At 49.0% G+C, this 5,752-nt stretch overlaps 1 long non-coding RNA gene across 1 annotated transcript; it reads right to left on the reverse strand.

The window, feature by feature from the left end:
• Window positions 1-1,543: 1,543 nt before the first annotated feature.
• LOC135901850 (uncharacterized) lies at window positions 1,544-4,340 on the reverse strand. The gene is made up of 3 exons (XR_010564289.1): window positions 4,033-4,340; window positions 3,362-3,426; window positions 1,544-2,942 (listed from the first exon to the last, which is right to left on the reverse strand). It is a non-coding gene; the product is annotated as an uncharacterized lncRNA (long non-coding RNA).
• Between the last annotated feature and the right edge of the window lie 1,412 nt (window positions 4,341-5,752).

The raw sequence follows: 5,752 nt of genomic DNA on the forward strand, positions 1-5,752 counted from the left end.
TTCATAGCGCGAGAATATCAACAGCATCTGCGGTAAATAAGAAAAATGCTCGTGCAAATTTACTTCTTTGCTCGAGAACATGTATTTTTCTCAACATCCTTTCGCTATATTCTTGATATACATTCTCGAAGCCGCCCGGTCCAGGCATTCATTCTGTCTCGAAGTCGACCGCAGCATTTAATGGTTGTGATACTCACACCTGCTTTATTAGCTATAACGAATTGAAGCGATTTCGCACTTTTAAATGATTGCTAACCTCTGTTTTCCTAATGTCCACAGTTTTCAGCTCAGCATAGGCTCTGTTCACCGAGGGTGCGCCTTGGAACATGCGAGACTGTGAAGTTTTGTGCATTCTGTATGGCACATATTTACCTGCGCACTGGCACTAGTTGCAACAAGACGTATAATGCGGGGTACATATATATATATATATATATATATATATATATATATATATATATATATATACACACAACTTCAGTTGCTAAACTCCTCATTCGGGGCATCGTCGCGTTGTCCGGGTTGTGCTGTGGTCCCTTGTCATAGTCTTCTCAGAAGCCGAGGGCTGTGGCAAGCCTAGATAACGGAGCAATGTTAACAGGCGAACCAGCGGTAACCGTTCCTCCATTTTCTGTGTTTTTGTTCAGTCAGTGTGTTGGAAAGCCCCCACAGTTACTTCACCAAGGTGTGTTCTCTTTCCTCGTAATGTAATTGAGAAAGCGTTCGGTAGGTAGGGAATGGGTCTGGGCCTACCATCCAATGAGCATCTGCCTGCTTCCTACAGTTCGTGGAGGTGCCGGGAGTGTACCACGCTGTTCGTGCCGACTGTCCAGCTTTGGCTGTCGCTCTAGCAATTAGCCACGGTGGCGTCTCATTCTTCTGCAGGGCATCGCCGTGTGCGCATAAGCAGAATGTGCGCGGGCACGCGGTCAAAGGAGCAGGTATGATTGCAGACACGTTGGAATGACAACGCTCTTTGCAGTCTCCTGTTCTCTGTGGCGGCAGCCAAATGACGGTGCTTGGTGTGGCACCATGTCTTCTCCAAAGTTCCTCCTCAACCCTGCTGCGAAGAGAGTTGACGTACTGTTTCGCGCGCTTGTCTGTCTGTCAGTCTTCTCAGCCGCTCTTCCCCAGTTGTCTACTAGCTTGGAACACTAGGCATGTGCTGACTGCTTTCTTGTTGCGCAGACATAGGCCACTGGGTATGTGTCCGAATAGAGAACTTGCTGCTGGCTGCTGCATGGCCTAACAGGCAACTTGTGTCACCGTTTGTATGGGCGCTACTGGGTTTGTGTCCGAATAGACAACATACACTTTTCAGGTACACAGTAATTAACATACCTACCAAGCATGTGTTTCCCATCAACAAATTACATATGAAGCTCCGCTTTAATGAACGTAGATAATGACGCCAAAATTTGAAGTTTGCTCTCTTTTTCGCAGCTATTGGCGCTGCTTGTGCCAGGCACGAAGCCGTCTCGTTTTTTCCGGCGTTGGTTGTGATCCAGTAGACGTGACAAGCGCCTGTACGCTCCCTGTTTAACCTTTTAATTCCTAGTGTCCACATCAGCGACGTGAATACATAGGTACCGCACTTCTCTGTTGTTCACCCACTTCATGATTCGGAGGTTTTCCTATCAAGAATGAGTTGACCTTCAATCAAAGTAGCTCTGAAAATGAATAAAATAAGGCAAATGTTCTGCTTCGTGGTGGCATTTGGTTATAATGGGGCATATTGCTCGCCAAGCCTACTTTTTTTTATTGCACACTTGCTTATTCTGTATTATGGCGACTGATATTATACTCTGGTCATAGCGGTGTATATCACTGAAAGATATTCTTATTACATATGTCTACCACCGCCTGTATAAAACAAGTTTGCATCGATTATGGAGAAATGCACTGATAATATCTTTCCACCCTCATTGCCGTAACCAGAAGGCAGATGATCTGGTAAAACGAACAATCCACAATACGAATAGTCTGTTAGGTCTATATCACGTAACATTTGTAGATAGCAATGGTGAGTGGTTCCATAATTATCATACAAGCCAGCAGAATGGACATCGGAACCAATCAATACACGGCTTTAAGTGTTCATTAATGCGTCAAATGCTGCAATGTGGTTGAAACAGGACACACAAGTACAGATAAACACGCTATACAGAATGTATTTGAAATGATAAGCCGCCCTGCCCCTCACAACGAATACCCAACATAATCACTGCCATTATTGGCACGCGTACATTGGTTACCCTTTTGTCGATGACCGCCTGTCACCTGCCAAAAACTGTTAAGGCCCGTTTATAGTCCGACGTTATCGGCGCGGGGGCGAGCGTCGTTCGCGGTCAGTCACGCTACGTCGGTTGCGCTGCGCCAGCCGAGATGCCATCCCCTCTATACACCAGAACACCGTGAATTCAAAGGGCGCTGCCATATTGATGAGCACCGGTCCCGCCATCTATCCCAAGCGCCGCGAAGTAGCAGGCCTGGGCTGCCACGCCGGGAGATGCGACCCGGCGCGAAAGCGAAACTTGGGCTTTTTAGCTGGGCGGAAGGCGTGTTTCACGTTTTTTCTAACCTGTCATTTTCGCTGTCTGGATTCAATCAAACTTCAAGACCTCGTGCAAGTCCACAATGGACACACTGAGTGCTGTGCAGACTGCAGAAGCGAATACATCGGGTAGGTACGCTATTACGTTTGTACAAACCGCGCGCTATATGCTAGAACACCTGTGAGCTTTTTGGCACGTAACCTGTGAAGGAATTTACAGCACTGTGTTGGTGCCATATATTATTAAAGCACGCAGAACACTGTCATCTGCACTTTCAGTTTGGTCTTGTTTGTAATGGTCTCTACTGGGTTGGCCGCGCTTGGCAACCAACTGGCGAGGTCGTTTGACTGCCTGGTTAGCAGACGCCTGCCCTTCACCACCTGCACACTGAAAACAAAATAGATGTTATAGTAAGAAGGGCTGTAGTTCTTTCCCATGCCATCACTTTTGCGAAGATATAAAGTCCTCTCAAAATGAAATAGAAAATACACCAGGCCAATTGTATCGTGCAACCACTTAAGAGTACAACATTCAGAACAAAAGCCTACAGCACTCGAACAAGCAGCATATGATGCTAAACCTGCACTCATTGGAAAATGAGGTACTACAGTAGTTATAATGTTCAACTACATGTGCAGTCAAAGCCCGTATAACAGGGCGAGCATGACAGATGCAGGTGTTGTACAGTTGCACAAACCATGACAGGGCACGTAAAATTACCATCCCTACTTAAAGCTGCATCATCAGGACCCCTTTGGTACAAGACAACAACCGCACCTGCATTCATTCCAAGAAATTAGCCTCACCAACTGCAGCTACCTGGTACCAGACCTGTTTTGCTTGTGCGAGGCCATCGGATTGTTGGCGCTCCCTTAGAAAAGAAAACAGTAAAAAAAAACTAGTGAGAACGATCAAAATTTTTTTACAAAATACAAGAATAATTAAGCGCCTTATTTTCCTCGCCATATGAACGGAAATATTTTGCGCTTTGCCCCGCGTAACAGCCCGCACGCAGTTTAGAGCTCAGGAGGCTCAAATGAATTCGTTACGAATGACACCTGCAACACCAGCTCGTAAAGGTAGGTGCGCTGCAAGAACACCTTCGGCGACGAGTAGTCGTCGTTTACGTTTTTGTGGACGCATGCTACGTGACGAGCAGACTTCGGTTTACTTTCATTAGCAATAACGCTCACCAGCAAGGCCTACAACTTGTCGTTCACGCTTAATGGTCATTCCGTGCACCAGCTGCAAGTATCGCTAGCCGCAAACTCAACTGTTCCGCTTAACCGTCGGGAGCTCTGCCTGAACGAAAACACGAAAAGGCTTGCCTTTTTGTTATAGCCAAGGCGAAGCACCGGCGCGGGATTCTGCTCTGTAGGCTTGTTGCCCAGAAAGTGCTCGGAGCAAAACTGCGTATTACGTTTGTAGGGCGCAAAGTTGAACGTGGCACCAAAATATACACAGGTCGAATACTCACTCGTGCATTTTCACTGGGTTGGTAGTTCTTCCTATTCACTGCAGCTATCCACCGGTGACGCAGCTTGGCATTCTTCGTTGCGGATGGAAATCGGCGCAGGCTGAAAACACCGCACCGGCACGATTCCCTACGTGTGTTGTGCTCTTCGCAAACAGCGCTAAGCAACCTGCTCCTTTTCCGCTGGTTGTTTTGGCATCCAAACACGACGCAATGATGCCCAGATGACTTCTTCTACTTTGGATCCGTGTGAACGGGCACATTTCCGCACTTTGGAGCCCTAGAGCTGGCGTTTGCCATGTCTAATGGTCGCCGGCGAACACACTTTGGCAGCCCAGTACAAAATAGCGCCGGTCGACCGGGCAACCCGGGTGCGAGAGTATGCGTTCGGTTAGTCTGGGTGCGAGACTAGCGTGTTCTGGTCTATACTTCAACGCGCGCGCCGTAGGCTGCTATCTTCGGAGCATGCGCAGAAGGTTCGCCAAGTTGCGCGCCGTCCGCAAAAGCTGTCTGCAGAGTTGTGTTGGCGCCTTTTTTTTCGCTCGCAATGCATTGTGGTGCGAGAGTTCCGCCGACTTCGACGCGCGAATGGCTCCGGAGCCATATCGGCGCCGGGCCCGTCGGGGCGCGTTGGAAGCCGCCGGTTACGTTGGCTACGCCGGTGCGCCCGACTATAGAGGTGTCGTTTTCGCCGACGTGACGTAGCGTGCGCGCGCGCGCGCGTTACGTCGGACTATAAACGGCCCTTTAAACTTATCTCTTCCTTGTTTATATTTCCCTTTCCCTTGCCCTTGCTCAGGATAGCCAACAAGAAACTTCTCCGGTTAACACCCCTGTCGTCCCTCTTTCTTTTCCCTCTCTCGCTCGGCGCAAGACACGCCATCGTGCATCGGGACATTTTAGGATATTTCCGTCTATTCTACAGCGAAGGAACCTTTGTCTAATCAGATTGCATGGGCGACGCGAATTGTGTCCATTCTAGAATTCACGCTAGGCCCAGTGATTACGTTGGAATCCACGCCGAGTCAGGTATAAATGGCGTACGCGTTTGACCGATACCGCCCAGATAGCACAAGACCTGTTCACTCCTATTCATGACGTCAAGCTACTTCGAAATTTCCCTTGCCAAGGCTGGCGTGACGAAAGCGGTGAAATCAAAATCACCGCGAATTACTCGGGAGGATACCCATTATATTCTATGGAAGTCGGGCCAGCACCATGACGTCATGGATGAGGACGGACAGGCCTTGTGCTATCTAGGTGGTGTTGGTTTGAGACGTACATCAGATTTCGAAAGTCGACGACAGTCGACTTTCGAAACAAAGCGGCACGCTTTGTTGCGCTCCGAGTGTCGCTTGTTTCTGTGGGCACAAGCTTGACTAGGAAGAGCTAAGTGCGTGACTCGCAGTTCTGGCACTGCGTCTTTCTTCAGCGACGTTATCCCGCGGCAGTGTATTAAAGCCGTTCACTGAGTAGCACTGACTGGCCTTGTGAGCAGGTATACGTGTTAGTACGCAGCTCTTGGGCACCCGTTCCTGCGTTGGGCGTCGGCGTCGCCGTCCGTCGGCGTAACCGAGCGATTGAGCGCAGCGAAGGAGGAAAGGGCGAACACGGAACACAGTGCGGTTGAAAGACGGCGAAAGCGAAGAATGTTTGAGGAGGAAAGCGGCGTATGAGGATGCAACGGTAGCATGAGGAGGAAAGTGGAAGATGGGAGTGTGGC

The sequence above is a fragment of the Dermacentor albipictus genome, chromosome 2 (genome assembly GCF_038994185.2).
Source record: "Dermacentor albipictus isolate Rhodes 1998 colony chromosome 2, USDA_Dalb.pri_finalv2, whole genome shotgun sequence".
NCBI lineage: Eukaryota > Metazoa > Arthropoda > Arachnida > Ixodida > Ixodidae > Dermacentor > Dermacentor albipictus.